Source organism: Mytilus californianus, unplaced genomic scaffold (assembly GCF_021869535.1).
Source record: "Mytilus californianus isolate M0D057914Y unplaced genomic scaffold, xbMytCali1.0.p SCAF_7, whole genome shotgun sequence".
NCBI classification, from domain to species: Eukaryota; Metazoa; Mollusca; class Bivalvia; order Mytilida; family Mytilidae; genus Mytilus; species Mytilus californianus.
The window spans coordinates 563,943-583,721 of NW_026262723.1; the positions used below are offsets into that span (position 1 = coordinate 563,943).

The 19,779-nt window shown below is 34.4% G+C and overlaps 1 protein-coding gene and 1 long non-coding RNA gene across 4 annotated transcripts in view; both read left to right on the forward strand.

Moving 5' to 3' along the window:
* LOC127709397 (uncharacterized) overlaps nucleotides 1–19,779 on the forward strand; it is a 449,543-nt gene that overhangs the window by 322,185 nt on the left and 107,579 nt on the right. The window lies entirely within an intron of this gene.
* LOC127709422 (uncharacterized) overlaps nucleotides 1–19,779 on the forward strand; it is a 56,551-nt gene that overhangs the window by 36,434 nt on the left and 338 nt on the right. Inside the window, exon 4 of the long non-coding RNA XR_007985644.1 lies at nucleotides 19,190–19,303. This is a non-coding gene — a long non-coding RNA (uncharacterized LOC127709422). The remainder of the gene's footprint in view (nucleotides 1–19,189; nucleotides 19,304–19,779) is intronic.

Sequence of the window (19,779 nt, forward strand, 5' to 3'; positions counted from 1 at the left end):
TATTTTTATATATTAAAAGTATTACATAAAATTAACATTATCAATGTTCCATGTAAATGAGGGAAGGTCAGATGAACTCTGCCACAAAGACATGTACACTTTGCTACCATTGCATACACCAAACATATTTTACCCACTACTTATATCACCTGAGATAAGGACTTGACCACTGAAACTTAACCTTGTTCACTGATCCATGAAATGAGGCCGAGGTCAGGGGAACCATGTATTACCGACAAGTAGACCTTGCAAGGATACCATATATTAGTAACCAAATATAGTTATCCTAGAACTCATGATAAAAGAGATGCGTCAAAGTCACCAGTGAGACATTAACATGAAGAAAAAAAGCTATACAGTTGTTTAGCAGTCACTAAACCATGAAAATGAGGTCAAGGACAATGATTATATGACAGACGGGAACTTCGTGACACAATGGATCTATATACAAAGTATGAATCATCCGATTCCTCTACCCTCTGAAATATAAAGATACAAATGTATACAAATATTTATTTGTTCAGTGTATGTTCACTGGTGTTAATATGTCTTTTGATTGAGTTAAGCCATTTCAATTGATATTTTATAGTGCCTCTTTCTATGTTGTGATGTTACACTATTGTTTCAGATAAGGGTGAAGGTTTGGTACCATTAAAACGTTTAAACCCACTGCAATTGTTTGCACCTGTCGTAAGTCAGGAATCTGAAGTTCAGTAGTTGTCGTTTGTTGATGTGGTTCATAAGTGTTTCTCGTTTCTCGTTTTTTATATAGATTAGACCGTTGGTTTTCCCGTTTGAATGGTTTTACACTAGTAATTATTGGGGCCCTTTATAGCTTGCTGTTCGGTGTGAGCCCAGGCTCCGTGTTGAAGACCGTACTTTGACCTATTATGGTTTACTTTTATAAATTTTGACTTGGATGGAGAGTTGTCTCATTGGCACTCATACCACATCTTCTTATATCTAAATAGTTAACAGTGTTGGCGACGCCACCATCAGATTGTATGCTGTATTCCTTCGCATTCTGCGACTTGCTTCAAATGCGATTTTAAAAAGAACAACTGAAATTAGCTCTCTAACCTAAACCTGGTCGGTGGGCTTTCAACTTATTAACAGTAGACAATGAAACGTAATAGCCAGTGAGACAACTACATTGTATCTCCACTACGCGTTTCCAGGGAAACTCAATTTGCGACAGTAAAACTACTGATGGACGTCTGCACAGCTTCAAATAGAATACAGTTATCTCTAATCTAGTCCATCTAAAATATATATATATAAATTAGATTTGTCAAAGTAAACAGTTTTGCCTAACTGGTTAGTTGGATAATCTTTCGACCGATTATCAGGTTAGCCTGTAGTTAAGTTGATTGATAAAATCTTTGTCTACAGTACTCTTAAAATATAAAAATAATATTAAGATGTGGTTTGATTGCCAATGACAACACTCCACCAGAGACTAAATGACATAGAAGTTAACAAAACTATATGTCACTGTACAGCTTATGACAATGAGCAAAACCCATACCGCATAGTCAGCTATAAAAGGCCCCTAAATGAAAAATGTAAAGTAATTCAAACGAGAAGACTAACAGCCTGACTTATGTACGAAAAAAAAATATGATATACAGCTACACAAGACTTCCACTGAATTACAGGCTACGACTTGGGACAGTCACATATAGAATGTGACGGGGTTGAATACATGGCTTCATGGTACGATGAATTGAAGTTTATTCTTAGCCATTATAAGGCTTGGCTTTTAGAATTCCTGTTTAAGATATTTTTAATAATCCAATACAACTATATCTACAGTAATAGATTCAGATTGAGAAAATGGAAATCTTCTTGATCTATGTGAATTGACAAAGTATGAACATTCTGTTGGGTATTTTAATTTGAGATGATTAAGCATGTTACTCTACCTCTCATATATATGTTAATTCCATTCACATAATTTGCATTTCCCGGTTTTTGAGTTGGGATTTCGTCTAAATTATGAGAAAGCCTTGGACGATGGAGTTGGCATATTTACGCAATATTAAATCAAAAATGAAATAATGAAGTAAACAGTAAAATTTAATCAGCTTATAATAGTTCAAAATACATACATGTATGACCTGTTGGAGACCTTCTGCTGTTGTCTGTTCTATGGTCGGGTTGTTGTCTCTTTGACACATTCCCCATTTCCATTCTCAATTTTATTTTATGATAATTATGTTTACTTTAGAAAAGTGTGTACTATGAAACCTTGTGAAGGAAAATTAAAGCAACTTGGCGATTGTAGGTTTAATTTGTGTCCTGTTTCAAACGTCTGCCAGTTTTGTATTTTGTCACAACTTATATAAACTGTAAAAAACGGATATGTGTATTCACAGACACTCGTCTCAGATCCCCCCCCCCCCCCCCCCCCCCTATATACCTTTATATAAAAAATTCTGAGACGAATGCATGTGTGTGTACTCACTCATTAAATGTAAAATGGAAGAAATATATGATATAAACTGTATACTTGAATGTTTTTGTTTAATTTAATTTATATAAATCTGGGTCAAGCTGTCCCTCATTAGAACTTTTGGTTTCCGATGTTTTCCAACTACAATATTGGCCTTTCACTTTTTCCAACTGATTTTGTTTTTGACGAAACCCTGTGTTAATTAGCAATGTTCTCGATAAGGTACGCATAAACACCCGTGCGTTCTATGGAGGCTTCCTAATAACAATGGCTGAGTCTTGTTATCATCATAAATTTCACTTAGCTATTCAAAAGAAGCTGAAAACATGATTCTATTCAATATTTCTACCGGACTTTCACTTTTGTTTTAATTCAATGTATGTTATGATAAATCCCGAGCAATTCGAAAAAAATATGATAACATGACACACACTAATTGGATAAACGCCGAGAAGATCGAAATGTTTTCAAAACCACGTGTACCTTTTGTTCAACGGAAAATTTAAACAGGGACCCATTTCAGCTTCTTGATGCAGAGATCTATTTTAAGAACGAAAGGAAATTTCCAATTATTATAAAAATAGATTTACGCGACGACTGTAAACAGATAAGGGTAAATAACGCAAACGGTAGCCAAAAAAAGGGTTGAGAACTCATGGTTTTGGCATCTAATTGGGTTTTCCTTTGAATCAATTGGGTTATTGAACCCTGCAATGGTCAATTGCATTGGGTTTTTTATAATTTGTATTGCGTGATCACGCAAATACGCAGCTTATCTGGAGCTCTGGAAAGTAAAAATAAGAAGATCTGCCATAGTAAAAATAAGGAGATGTGGTATGATTGCCAATGAGAACTATCCGTCAAAGTAATAATAAGAAGATCTGCCATAGTAAAAATAAGGAGATGTGGTATGATTGCCAATGAGAACTATCCGTCAAAGTAAAAATAAGAAGAACGGCCATAGTAAAAATAAGGAGATGTGGTATGATTGCCAATGAGAACTATCCACCAAAGTCAAAATAAGGAGATGTGGTATGATTGCCAATGAGAACTATGCACCAAAATAAAAATAAGGAGATGTGGTATGATAGCCAATGAGACAAATATTGGCCAAAATTAAAATAAGGAGATGTGGTATAATTGCCAATGAAACAACTTTCCGCCAAGTAAAAAATTAGGAGATGTGGTATAATTAGGGCCCCCGCTGAATGGCAGACGCCCTATAGTGATCAGTCTGTCCGTCCATAACAAATTGTGTCCTCTCTATATCTAGAGAAGGGTTATGATTTCAAAGTTTATACTTGACATGTATATTAATCAATACCAGAGAGTGTGTCATAATGTCTTGGAAACACAAGGTTATAAATAGTTGCGAGAAGTCACGTGACAAATCATTTAATCATTTAGACATTTTCGAACAAAATGAGTCCGTTTCACTTTGGTGTCACGTCTTCCAAGAGAAAGCCTGAAGATTATGAACGGTCTTCAACCACAGGCACTTGTTTCTATCCATGGGAAGGTCGACTATCCATAAATATAGAAGGATATTCAAGCTTCCCATGGATAGAAACAAGTGCCTGTGTCTTCAACGTCTTCAAAAGAAATCAAATAAAGATCTGACTAAAGACCAAAAATGCGATCGTGAAAAACGGGAACGGACATTTAAGCCCCACAGGAAAATCAATCAACCGTGGCTATATTTTGATGAATCAACTGGTCTAATGTCATGTACATACTGCCAGAAGTTCCCCTGCCATTCAGAAAAAGAAAGTGCACTTGTAAGGGGAACACAAAATCTTAAAATATACCCAATAAAAATATACGAAGTGACACCCCGGCATTTATCTTGTTTAAAGCAGTGGATCCATGAAAGTGACCCAAATTTTAAGTCTAATTATGACTAAAGATTAATTGTCAGACACTAAACTTGGACAATGTATTCTCAAGCAGAATGTAAGCCTGATCAGTTAAATAGATATAAGGTTCTTTTCAACACTGCATACAGTATTGCAAAAAAGGGAAATCCTTCAGTGACGATGAATTTATTCTTGAAATCCAGTGCAAAAATGGTATTGATGTGTCAGCAGTACTTCAATATTGAAGGTTGTACACTGTTTATTCGCCGGATAGCCCATTTAGGCATTATATGAGAAACGAAACATCACATGCAGTTCAAATATCACTACAAACTGCTCCGAGTCTGAAAAGACCAGTTTTTGTGCTCGACCAGTAAAGTCGAGCACACATTTTACTCGACTAGTCTGGACATTGTCTCGACAGTACTTAACTGTACTTAATTGTACTCGACTAGGTCTCGACTTTACTTAATTAGTCTGATACAGTACTTGATGATCTTGGTGTAGTCTGAAATTGTCTCGACCAAGGCTCGACCAAGGCTCGACCAGTCTCGACCTGTCTCAACCAGTATCGACCTGTCTCGACTAGTCTGGACCTTCAAATTTAGTCTTCACTGGTGTAAATCAGCTCATCTAACTAAATTATATATAGATCTTTCAAAATACCAGTCTATTTGGTAGTTTGATTCATTGCTGTGAAATGAAAGAATTTAATTAATAGGTAATAAAAAAGATTAAATTCAGATAGGCATCTTTAATTTTTTTTTAAAACTTTTTCAAATCAACTTGGATTTTCATCAAACTATGAAGCTATCTTAGTAATATATTGATCTTACTGAATCCCAGGTCATTATGTAGTTTGATGTATTGCTGTAAAATTTAGAATTAAATTAATCTAGGTCCAAAAAGCTAGGATTTGCAGTTCAGACAAAATAGAAATAGTACACTTTAATTTTTTTTATAACTTTTTCAAATCAACTAGGATTTTCATCAAACTATACAGCTATCTTAGTAATATATTGATCTTACTGAATCATAGGTCATTATGTAGTTAGGTGTATTGCTGTCAAATTTTATAAGGATTAAATTAATCTAGGTCAAAAAAGCTTGAATTTGCAGTTCGGACTATATTCAGACATTGTCAGATAGTACACTTTAATTCTTATTATAACTTTTTCAAATCAACTTAGATTTTCATCTAACTATATGTACAGCTACCTTGGTAATATTTTAATCTTACTGAATCCCAGGTTGTTAAGAAGTTTAGTGTATTGCTGTCAAATTTAAGAATTCATTAATCTAGGTCCAAAAAGCTAGGATTTGAAGTTCAGACAAAATAGAGATAGTACACTTTAATTTTTTTTATAACTTTTTCAAATCAACTAGGATTTTCATCAAACTATACAGCTATCTTAGTAATATATTGATCTTACAGAATCATAGGTCATTATATAGTTTGGTGTATTGCCAAAGAGACAACTATCTTCCAAAGTAAAAATAAGGAGATGTGGTATGATTGCCAATGAGACAACTATCCGCCAAAGGAAAAATAAGGAGATGTGGTATGATTGCCAATGAGAACTATTTGCCAGAGTAAAAATAAGGAGATGTATGATTGCCAATGAGACAACTATCCGCCAAAGGAAAAATAAGGAGATGTGGTATGATTCCCAATGAGAACTATTTGCCAGAGTAAAAATAAGGAGATGTGGTATGATTGCCAATGAGACAACTATCCGCCAAGTAAAAATAAGGAGATGTAGTATGATTGCCAATGAGAACTATCCGCCAAAGTAAAAATATTAAAGAAGATCTGCTGTAGTAAAAATAAAGAGATGTGGTATGATTGCCAATGAGAACTATTCGCCAGAGTAAAAATAAGGAGATGTGGTATGATTGCCAATGAGAACTATTCACCAGAGTAAAAATAAGGAGATGTGGTATGATTGGCAATGAGAAGTATCCGCCTTGGTAAAAATAAGAAGATCTGCTATAGTAATATTAGGAGATGTGGTATGATTGCCAATGAGAACTATTTGCCAGAGTAAGAATAAGGAGATGTGGTATGATTGCCAATGGGAACTATTCGCCAGAGTAAAAATAAGAAGATGTGGTATGATTGCCAATGAGACAACTATCTTCTAAAGTAAAAATAAGGAAATGTGGTATGATTGCCAATGAGAACTATCCGTCAAAGTAAAAATAAGAAGATCTGCTATAGTAAAAATAAAGAGATGTGGTATGATTGCCAATGAGAACTATTTGCCAGAGTAAAAATAAGGCAATGTGGTATGATTGCCAATGAGAACTATCCACCAAAGTAAAAATAAGAAGATCTGCTATAGTAAAAATAAGATGTGGTATGATTGCCAATGAGATAACTATCTTCCAAAGTAAAAAAAAGGAGATGTGGTATGGTTGCCAATGATAACTATTTGCCAGAGTAAAAATAAGGAGATGTGGTATGATTGCCAATGAGACAACTATTCGCCAGAGTAAAAATAAGGAGATGTGGTATGATTGCTAATGAGAACTATCCGCCAAAGTAAAAATAAGAAGATCTGCTATAGTAAAAATAAAGAGATGTGGTATGATTGCCAATGAGAACTATTTGCCAGAGTAAAAATAAGCTATGTGGTATGATTGCCAATGAGAACTATCAGTCAGGGGTACTACTTGTACAAGTAATTTTTATTTACTTGAAGAAGTAAATATTTATATACTTATATAAGTAAATTTGTAGGATACTTATACAAGTGTATTTTATTTACTTGTATAGGTTAAAAAAAATTGGGCTTTGTTATGTCCCTTAGACATTCAGATTTTTTTACTTATACAAGTAAAAAAGTCATCCTATCTTCTTTTCTTGAATTCTCAACACTTCTTTGCTCTAATAGAATTTTTGATTGTCTGTCCTTTGCAGATGTCTTTACTAATTATTTAAGCGTAATTTCATGGACAATGAAAATCTCATTTGTCTGTTTTCTTCAGAACACTGCTCATTTACAAGCCCCCAAGGGGCAAAATTGAAGGCCTTGCGCAAATACTTTAGATCTTTACGCAATCAGTTTCTTTGTTGAATTAATGAGATGAAACATTGAACTCTAATAAAAAATTAGGAGCTAACCTGAAAAAAATTGTTAAAGGCATGTTTTACATCTCAAAACTTGAGAATTTTTGTGGGATTGTAAAAAAAATTTACTTATACAAGTTAATTTTTGAGAAAATTAAGGGGAGATTATTCAAACATTATAATTAATATATATAAGTTTATTTTATTTACTTCTTCAAGTAAATAAAGATTACTTGTACAAGTAGTACCCCTGACTGACCATCCACCAATGTAAAAATAAGAAGATCTGCTATAGTAAAAATAATATGTGGTATGATTGCCAATGAGACAACTATCTTCCAAAGTAAAAATAAGGAGATGTGGTATGATTGCCAATGAGAACTATTTGCCAGAGTAAAAATAAGGAGATGTGGTATGATTGCCAATGAGAACTATTCGCCAGAGTAAAAATAAGGAGATGTGGTATGAGTGCCAATGAGAACTATCCGCCAAAGTAAAAATAAGAAGATCTGCTATAGTAAAAAATAAAGAGATGTGGTATGATTGCCAATGAGAACTATTTGCCATAGTAAAAATAAGGCGATTTGGTATGATTGCCAATGAGAACTATCCACCAAAGTAAAAATAAAAAGATCTGCTATAGTAAAAATAAGATGTGGTATGATTGCCAATGAGACAACTATCTTCCAAAGTAAAAATAAGGAGATGTGGTATGATTGCCAATGAGAACTATTTGCCAGAGTAAAAATAAGGAGATGTGGTATGATTGCCAATGAGAACTATTCGCCAGAGTAAAAATAAGGAGATGTGGTATGAGTGCCAATGAGACAACTATCCGCCAAGTAAAAATAAGGAGATGTGGTATAATTGCAAAATGACAACTATCTTCCAAAATAAAAACAAGGAGATGTGGTATGATTGTCAATGAGAACTATCCGCCAAAGTAAAAATAAGGAGATGTGGTATGATTGCCAATTAGTAAGGTGCCCAATGTCCAACAAGTCTTCTAGTTAACGAGTTTAAGTCAACGGATAACACACGGCTAATTGTTTTTGCAAATTATAGAAAAATCATTATATTTTACAATCATGATTGTCGTCGTTAGTTCCCATGGTTACGATTTTCCAAATTTTGTGTTTTTACAGGGTACCTCCAGATACTGTATTGTAAATGGAATCTTTAACATGAAATTTAAAATTATTACGCTCTTTGTTGGTGGTTAAAATAGTACTTTTAATATAGTTTATACATTAAATATGACTAAAATTTTCCCGATATTTACCACCTTTTTATCGAAAGCAAAATTATTACGTGTATCGTTACAATATTTTTTACTCTGATTAAAGTTATAAGATACGGTGCATGTGTGTGCCAAATTTCATGTGTGAAATAAAAGTAGTTTTGAAGAAATTAGCAATTAAAAACACAAAAATTAAGTCAACATTTTGTCATTGATTAAACACAGATTATCCTGTGACATTAATCATTTTGTTGCATACACTATTAGGTCATTAACAAGGACAGTGGTCACTCAATACATTTCTCATTTTTGCTTGTTGTGTGGTTGATTTATTTGTTTTGAATAGCCAGCTAACTTCGTAAATTAATTGTTATTTTCTTTGGAGAAATATGTTTTGTGTCTTTTTTTCAATACTTTAAACTTTTTATTGAATAGATTTTTTTTTTACAATTGTAGTATAACATGTATAAGAATCAAATCGGTCGGTTCCGTTTCACACCTGGAATATGGCACATCAATTAAGTCTATGTTATGGTCTTGCATGATGTTTTCGACCTAAATCCCCCTCGGTGTGAACGACAGTACCGTTCGTGCTATAAATTATACACCAGCAGACACAACTGCAATAATTTCAAAGCTGAATTGGCAATAGGTTTGTCCAAGCAAACCAATGAAGCCAATGACCTATATGTGCCAAGCTGGCAGCAGGAATTTTTTTTCGGATTGACCATTTCAGGGGTTCAAATTAACATTTGGTACTGGAAGGTCCAGGACCTTTGACACTCCAAACTGAAAGGTCCACAACCTAAATCCCAGGTCCTACTTTTACAGGAAAAATTCCATAATGCAATAAGATACAAAATTAATGAGCTTTAATTTTGGAGTGAGGTTAGTTTGTTTCATCATATTTGAACTGCATGTGATGTTTTGTTTCTCATATAATGCCTAAATGGCCATGGGCTATCCAGCGAATAAACAGTTTACAACCTTCAATATTGAAGTACTGCTTACACATCAACACCATTTTTGCACTGGATTTCAAGAATAAATTCATAGTCACTGAAGGGTTTCCCTTTTTGTCGAGCCTGCGACTTTTGTCGCAGAAAGCTCGACATAGGGATAGCGATCCGGCGGCGGCGGCTACGGCGGCGGCTACGGCGGCGGCGGCGGCGGCGTTAGCTAACTTCTTAAAAGCTTTATATTTTAGAAGATGGAAGACCTGGATGCTTCATACTTTGTATATGGATGCCTCATGTTACGAAGTTTCCGTCAGTCACATGTCCAATGTCCTTGACCTCATTTTCATGGTTCAGTGACTACTTGAAAAAAAAGTTCAGATTTTTTGTAATGTTAAATTCTCTCTTATTATAAGTAATAGGATAACTATATTTGGTATGTGCGTACCTTGCAAGGTCCTCATGCCCATCAGACAGTTTTCACTTGACCTCGACCTCATTTCATGGATCAGTGAACAAGGTTAAGTTTTCGTGGTCAAGTCCATATCTCAGATACTATAAGCAATAGGTCTAGTATATTCGGTGTATGGAAGGACTGTAAGGTGTACATGTCCAACTGGCAGGTGTCATCTGACCTTGACCTCATTTTCATGGTTCAGTGGTTATAGTTAAGTTTTTGTGTTTTGGTCTGTTTTTCTTATACTGTATGCAATAGGTCTACTATATTTGGTGTATGGAATGATTGTAAGGTGTACATGTCTAGCTGGCAGGTGTCATCTGACCTTGACCTCATTTTCATGGTTCAGTGGTCAAAGTTAAGTTTTTGAGTTTTGGTCTTTCTTTTTAATACTGCATGCAATAGGTCAGCTATATTTGGTGTATGGAATGATTGTAAGGTGTACATGTCTAGCTGGCAGGTGTCATCTGACCTTGACCTAATTTTCATGGTTCAGTGGTCAAAGTTAAGTTTTTGAGTTTTGGTCTTTTTTTATAATACTATATGCAATAGTTCAACTATATTTGGTGTATGGAAATATTTTATGATTTATATGTCAGTCACGCAGCTTTTATTTGACCTTGACCTCATTTTCAAGGTTCATTGCTCAGTGTTAAGTTTTTGTGTTTTCGTCTGTTTTTCTTAAACTATAAGCAATAGGTCAACTATATTTGTTGTATGGAAGAATTGTTAGCTGTACATGCCTGCCTAGCATGGTTCATCTGACCTTGACCTCATTTTCATGGTTCATTGGTCAATGTTTAGTTTACTTGGTTAATGTTAAGTTTATGTGACAGTTGTAATAAAGCTTTATATTTAGGACTATCAACATAATATCAATGATTAGTAAAGAAGGCGAGACATTTCAGCGTGTGCACTCTTGTTTGCAATACTGTATGCAGTGTTGAAAAGAACCTTATATCTATTTAACTGATCAGGCTTACATTCTGCTTGAGAATACATTGTCCAAGTTTAGTGTCTGACAATTAATCTTTAGTCATAATTAGACTTAAAATTTGGGTCACTTTCATGGATCCACTGCTTTGAACAAGATACATGCTGGGGTTTCACTTCGTATATTTTTATTGGGTCTATTTTAAGATTTTGTGTTCCCCTTACAAGTGCACTTTCTTTTTCTGAATGGCAGGGGAACTTCTGGCAGTATGTGCATGACATTAGACCAGTTGATGCATCAAAATATAGCCACGGTTGATCGATTTTCCTGTGGGGCTTAAATGTCCGTTCCCGTTTTTCACGATCGCATTTTTAGTCTTTAGTGAGGTCTTCATTTGATTTCTTTTGAAGACGTTGAAGACACAGGCACTTGTTTCTATCCATGGGAAGCTTGAATATCCTTCTATATTTATGGATAGTCGACCCTCCGATGGATAGAAACAAGTGCCTGTGGTGGATGACCGTTCATAATCTTCAGGCTTTCTCACAGAAGACGTGACACCAAAGTGAAACGGACTCATTTTGTTCGAAAATGTCTAAATGATTATATGATTTGTCACGTGACTTCTCGCAACTATTTATAACCTTGTGTTTCCAAGAAATACAAGGTTAAAAATAACTTTTATCACTCGTCGGCAAGGTCAGGGATGAAACATTTTTTTATCTGAATTTCAATAATAATATGGCTTAAAAATGACGATACAGATGGTTAAAAAGGTCAGCAAAAATCATTTTTATTTCCTTTAAGATCTAAGGTCCGTCGGGCGTAGCTAGTAACCAAAACGAAAGTCCGATTGCAACAGTGGAAGGTCACGGACCTCGGACCACCTTTAATTTGAACCCCTGCCATTTGCTTTCATCTGTTGCTACGCATGCTTATTTTTTTCCGTGGCTTTGCTGCGGGAAAATTTATTTTCACTTTTGTACACATTTATATCCTCAACTATCCTGCATTTCATGTTGCAGAGTATTCATTTTCATCCGGTCTTATGCAAAGTCATTTATTTTCAGTTCATACCAAGCCAAGTTATTGATGTTCAAAATCCTACCTGCCTCCCTCTCTTTGAAATCAAATGGTCATCCCCTTACTGAAATCTAATGAAAGGACGTCATCAATTTATAGTCTGAGAAAAGTATAATCAGAAACATCATTACCGTAAAAACAAGGATTCTACTGGTACAGCATGTTTTACTAACTGATTGAATTATGTCGAAATTCTTAGAGAAAAGCTAGGACTATACATTCTTTATATGCCTGTACCAAGTCCGGATCGAACAGGTATTTGAGTGGTTGTCTTTAATTTTGTTCATATCTGTCAATTTTGTTTTGGTAAATTGTTTTGTTATGAATTAGGTTGTTGGTTTTTCTCTAATGAATTGTTTCGATTTTTTTATATCTGGGCCTTTTATAGCCGACCATACGGTGGGTTTTTCTCATTGTTGAAGGCAGTACGGTTGCCTAAAACTGCTTACTTCCACATATCCTTATTTTTATATATTACAAGTATTACATAAAATTAACATTATCTTTGTTCCATGTAAATGAGGTAAGGTCAGATGTCACAAAGACATGTACACTTTGCTACCATTGCATACACCAAATATATTTGACCCACTAATAGCACCTGAGATAAGGACTTGACCACTGAAACTTAACCTTGTTCACTGATCCATGAAATGAGGTCGAGGTCAGGGGAACCATGTATGACCGACAAGTAGACCTTGCAAGGATACCATATATTAGTAACCAAATATAGTTATCCTAGAACTCACGATAAAAGAGATGCGAAGGATACATAAGGGACATTCAAAGTCACCAGTGAGACATTCACATGAAGAAAAAAAGCTATACAGTTGTTTAGCAGTCACTAAACCATGAAAATGAGGTCAAGGACAATGATTATATGACAGACGGGAACTTTGTGACACAATGGATCTATATACAAAGTATGAATCATCCGATTACTCTACCCTCTGAAATATAAAGATACAAATGTATACAAATATTTATTTGTTCAGTGTATGTTCACTGGTGTTAATATGTCTTTTGATTGAGTTAAGCCATTTCAATTGATATTTTATAGTGTGTCTTTCTATGTTGTGATGCTACACTATTGTTTCAGATAAGGGTGAAGGTTTGGTACCATTAAAACGTTTAAACCCACTGTAATTGTTTGCACCTGTCCTAAGTCAGGAATCTGAAGTTCAGTAGTTGTTGTTTGTTGATGTGGTTCATAAGTGTTTCTCGTTTCTCGTTTTTTATATAGATTAGACCCTTGGTTTTCCTGTTTGAATGGTTTTACACTAGTAATTTTTGGGGCCCTTTATAGCTTGTATATCTATATTTTAATTAGATTGATGTTGTTTACAACCCTCTTTTTGTAGATAATCTTTAACTTCATGTCAATTGTAGGCCAATGTATGCTCAGTAAGGCATATATAAGATTGTAAGATGGAGTGATTAACATTTTTTTATAATTTTTTGTTTTCATATATACCGGTACTTTAACAGAAACCCTCCCTCTTTTCCACTGTTTGCAGTCTTTCTTATTTCTATAAAGCAAAGGTATACTCAGACCTGCTAATTCAATCTTGCTGCGCTAGTATTACACCAGTTTTGGAACTAAATACAATTTTATGTGCTTCACCACTTACCAAAAGAAAATTGGATATTTACCCAGAAAATCATTACGAACACCTTCTATCAAAAGATGGAAAAATAACATGTTGGCAGGGCAACTTATAAATGTTAATATCTAAAAAATATCTCTAGAGATCACTTGTATCGAATCTTATGTAAAAATTCCGAATTTGAAATTTTAATAGGTCAAGGTCATTGTTATTTAACAGCTGAATGAAAATTGTAAATGTGCACCCTATAAGTACAAATGTTAATCTCGAATCATATTTGCCAGCATAAATATCAAATAAGTCCTTAATATAGAAACTATAGTTATAATCCTTTGAATTATTCGAATTTATTTTGCTATAAATGCATATATGTATAAACTTGACTCTGCGTTTTCCTTGAAATTTTAGCTTTGACCTTTGACCCAAATTTAAGAAAATCGTGACAACTGTAGACAACGACGACATCAATATTTCGATGAGGCTTGTTCTTCTCTTTCAAATGATATGAATCACAGCTGTGTGTTATTCCGTTAACCCAAATCGATCAAATTCGTTGACTGGGCACCCTACTAAATAAGAACTATCTGCCAAAGTAAAAATAAGGAGATGTGGTATGATTGCCAACGAGAACTATCCACGAGAGTTAAAATAAGGAGATGTGGTATGATTGCCAATGAAAAAACAATCTTCCAAAGTAAAAATAAGGAGATGTGGTATGATTGCCAATGAGAACTATCCACCAATTAAAAATAAGGAGATGTGGTATGATTGCCAATGAGACAACTATCCGCCAAGTAAAAATAAGGAGATGTGGTATAATTGCCAATGAGACAACTATCTTCCAAAGTAAAAATAAGGAGATGTGGTATGATTGTCAATGACAACTATCCGCTAAAGTTAAAATAAGGAGATGTGGTATGATTGCCAGTAAGAACTATCCTACAAAGTAAAAATAAGGAGATGTGAAATGATTGCCAATGAGAACTATCTGCCAAAGTTAAAATAAAGAGATGTGGTATGATTGCCAATGAGACAACTATCCGCCAAAGTAAAAATAAAGAGATGTGGTATGATTGCCAATGAGACAACTATCTACCAAAGTAAAAATAAAGAGATGTGGTATGATTGCCAATGAGACAACTATCCGCCAAAGTAAAAATAAGGAGATGTGGTATGATAGCCAATGAGAACTATCCGCCAAAGTAAAAATAAGGAGATGTGGTATGATTGCCAGTGAGAACTATTCGACAGAGTAAAAATAAGGAGATGTGGTATGATTGCCAATGAGACAACTATCCGCCAAGTAAAAATAAGTAGATGTGGTATAATTGCCAATGAGACAACTATCTTCCAAAGTAAAAATAAGGAGATGTGGTATGATTGCCAATGAGAACTATCGGCCAAAGTAAAAATAAGGAGATGTGGTATGATTGCCAATGAGACAACTATCCGCCAAAGTAAAAATAAGGAGATGTGGTATGATTGCCAATGAGACAACTATTTTGCAAAGTAATAATATGGAGATGTGGTATGATTGCCAATGAGATCTATCCACCAAAGTAAAAATAAGGAGATGTGATATGATTGCCAATGAGAACTATCTGCCAAAGTAAAAATAAAGAGATGTGGTATGATTGACAATGAGACAACTATCCGCCAAGTAAAAATAAAGAGATGTGGTATGATTGCCAATGAGACAACTATCTACCGAAGTAAAAATAAAGAGATGTGGTATGATGGCCAATGAGACAACTATCCGCCAAAGTAAAAATAAGGAGATGTGGTATGATAGCCAATGAGAACTATGCGCCAAAGTAAAAATAAGGAGATGTGGTATGATTGCCAATGAGAACTATCCGACAAAGTAAAAATAAGTAGATGTACTGTGGTATAATTGCCAATGAGACAACTATCTTCCAAAGTAAAAATAAGGAGATGTGGTATGATTGCCAATGAGAGCTATCCGACAAAGTAAAAATAAGAAGATGTGGTATGATTGCCAATGAGAACTATCCGCCAAAGTAAAAATAAGGAGATGTGGTTTGATTGACAATGAGAACTATCCGCCAAAGTAAAAATAAGGAGATGTAGTATGATTGCCAATGAGAACTATCCACCAAAGTAAAAATAAGGAGATGTGGTATGATTGCCAGTGAGACAACTATCTCCACTATGCGTTTCCAGGGAAACTCAATTTGCGACAGTAAAACTACTGATGGATGTCTGCACAGCTTCAAATAGAATACAGTTATCTCTAATCTAGTCTATCTAAAATATAAATATAAATTAGTTTTGTCAAAGTAAACAGTTTTGCCTAACTGGTTAGTCGGATAATCTTTCGACCGATTATCAGGGTAGCCTGTAGTTAAGTTGATTGATAAAATTTTGTCTACAGTACTCTTAAAATATAAAAATAATATTAAGATGTGGTTTGATTGCCAATGACAACACTCCACCAGAGACCAAATGACATAGAAGTTAACAAAACTATATTTCACCATACGGCTTATGACAATGAGCAAAATCCATACCGCATAGTCAACTATAAAAGGCCTCGAAATGAAAAATGTAAAGTAATTCAAACGAGAAGACTAACAGCCTGACTTATGTACGAAAAAAAAATATGATATACAGCTACACAAGACTTCCACTGAATTACAGGCTACGACTTGGGACAGTCACATATAGAATGTGACGGGGTTAAATACATGGCTTCATGGTACGATGAATTGAAGTTTATTCTTAGCCATTATAAGGCTTGGCTTTTAGAATTCCTGTTTAAGATATTTTTAATAATCCAATACAACTATATCTACAGTAATAGATTCAGATTGAGAAAATGGAAATCTTCTTGATCTATGTGAATTGACAAAGTATGAACATTCTGTTGGGTATTTTAATTTGAGATGATTAAGCATGTTACTCTACCTCTCATATATATGTTAATTCCATTCACATAATTTGCATTTCCCGGTTTTTGAGTTGGGATTTCGTCTAAATTATGAGAAAGCCTTGGACGATGGAGTTGGCATATTTACGCAATATTAAATCAAAAATGAAATAATGAAGTAAACAGTAAAATTTAATCAGCTTATAATTGTTCAAAATACATACATGTTCATAAGTGTTTCTCGTTTTTGATATAGATTAGACCGTTGGTTTTCCCAATTGAATGGTTTTACACTAGTAATTTTTTGGGGCCCTTTATAGCTTACTGTTCGGTGTGAGCCAAGGCTCCGTGTTGAAGACCGTACTGTGACCTATAATGGTTTACTTTTATAAATTTTGACTTGGATGGAGAGTTGTCTCATTGGCACTCATACCACATCTTCTTATATCTATATGATAATTATGTTTACTTTAGATCTTGCCGCAAGCTGATAGACAAGTTGTATTTGTGCTAATTAATTTTTTAAAATTTGAATGTTTTCAAGGTAATTGAAAAGCAATCAATATACTGGACAATGATCTGTCAAATTAAGTAGCAAGATGATTATTTAAAAATTTGAATATAATGACTGCAATACACAGTTTATATATCTAATCTTTTAAAATTGAAAAAGGTCTCGTTAACCGGTTAGCATTTTTGGTATTCAAATCCAATATGGCTGGATCACAACATCGACAATGCTTTGATTAATATTTATAATAATTGATTATAAATATTAGATTAAGAAAATTCACTTTTCAAGAAAATAGCTGAGTTTTTTTTTGTATTATAAGGATACTGGTATGTCACAGTATAACAAGGTTGAGTGGTAAATACCCCAGTTTATTAAATGAACTACAATGTACATGTAATTGTTAAAATTATAAAAGGGGAGATAATCAAGAGCTAGATGGTTCATTCTAGTAGGTTGCATTACACCAGTGCTTTTAATTCCTTTTTAACAGGATACACATTTTTCATTGAGCAAATGTTCAACAAAAAATAACATGATCTATTTACAAAATTAATTGCATGTTAGAGTAAAAAAACTAATAAACATTGCAATCATTACAATATAAATTGCATATAAAAATAGAGTTGTTAACTAAAAAATGAGCTGTATGAATGAAAGATTGGAGACAGGGTTCTCAATAAGGCAGTCAATGAGTCATGAAGTCATGAAAACTATCTAGACTCATTTTCAAAACTGACGAGCCTAAAGATGCTCAAGGATTGTAAAATTTTGTAGATCAACTAAGCGAAAATACATGTATCACCATTTTATAGCAAATTTGAATGTCTAAAAATTATCTAAATTTGATGTCATTTCCGTGCTCTTTTTTATCATGAAGACTAAAACGATAATTATGTAGCAATAAAATTTCTTCTCGCTGTTGGAACTCGCCATGGTCATTAATGATGATTTCCTGAACTCCCCTTTAAAAGTCCTTTGTCAGAACCCTAGGTCTGTGTCAAACAGACAGTAATCAATCAATGATAGAGGTCAAAATGGTATTCAACAATAGATTCCCTGGACTCCCCTTCAAAAGTCCTTTGTCACAACCCTGGTCTGTAAAACAGACAGCAACCAATCAATGAGACAGGTCAAAATGGTATTCAACAATAGATTCCCTGGACTCTCCTTCAAAAGTCCTTTGTCAGAACCCTGGTCTGTAAAACAGACAGCAACCAATCAATAAGACAGGTCAAAATGGTATTCAACAATAAATTTCCTTGACTCCCCTCCAAAAATCCTTAGTCAGAACCCTAGGAGGTCTATGTAAAACAGACAGCAACCAATCAATGAGACAGGTCAAAATGGTATTCAACAATAGATTCCCTGGACTCTCCTTCAAAAGTCCTTTGTCAGAACCCTGGTCTGTAAAACAGACAGCAACCAATCAATAAGACAGGTCAAAATGTATTCAACAATAAATTTCCTTGACTCCCCTCCAAAAATCCTTAGTCAGAACCCTAGGAGGTCTATGCAAAACAGACAGCAACCAATCAATGAGACAGGTCAAAATGGTATTCAACAATAGATTCCCTGAACTCCCCTTCAAAAGTCCTTAGTCAGAACCCTAGGAGGTCTATGTCAAACAGACAGCAACCAATCAATGATAGAGGTCAAAATAGTATTCAACAATAGATTCCCTGGACTCCCCTTCAAAAGTTCTTAGTCAGAACACTAGGAGTTCTATGTCAAACAGACAGCAACCAATCAATGATAAAGGTCAAAATGGTATTCAACAAAAAATCATGGTCTTGATCAAATTTTCGGGCCTCGGTGGCTGAGTGGTCTAAGTAGTCGACCTACTGTTTCACTAGCCTGTCAACACTGAGGTTGCGAGTTCAATTCCCACACGGGGCAGGAGCACTTGACTCCAATCTTAATTGACTAGGATTATCAGTTTTCCTACAGAAGGTGGGTGGTTCTCTCCAGGCTCTCCATCTTCCTCCACCAATAAAAACTGACTGCCACGAAATAGCACAATTTTGTTGAAAGTGGCATTAAACACCAATCAGTCGATGAATCAATTATAAAGTGTTATTATTATTTCTAATTGAAATAGAAACATTTATCTGTTTATATTTCCAGATTGAACATCTATTATTTGTATTTGATCCTTGTCCAGTCAATTAGATATTTGTCCAGTCAATGTAAACCTTGTCCAGTCAGTGTGAACATTGCCCAGTCTAGTTGCTATTATTGGTAAGTGTACATTATATGTGAACTATATGTAGGACCATTTACTACTGAAATTTGTTTGAAATGTAAGAGTGTCTCAACTCTAAAAGGGAAGATAATCAACATATAGTTTTTCATTCAAAATACTGCAACATTAAACAAGACACAAAAAAGCCCAAAGAATAATTACAAAATTATATTCCTACAAATATAGATTGGTTGAACTTCAGCATTGAACTTGTGCTAAATGAAAAAAAAATTGAAATATATGTCAATGAGACAGTAACCAATCAATGAAACATGTCAAAATGGTCTTCAACAATAGACAATATAACCTGAACACATGTTATCTCCACATGTGGAGCAGGATCTGCTTACCCTTCAGGAGCACCTGAGATCACCCCCAGTTTTTGGTGGGGTTCGTGTTGCTTAGTCTTTAGTTTTCTATGTTGTGTCATCTGTACTATTATTTGTCTGTTTGTCTTTTTATTTTTGGCCAT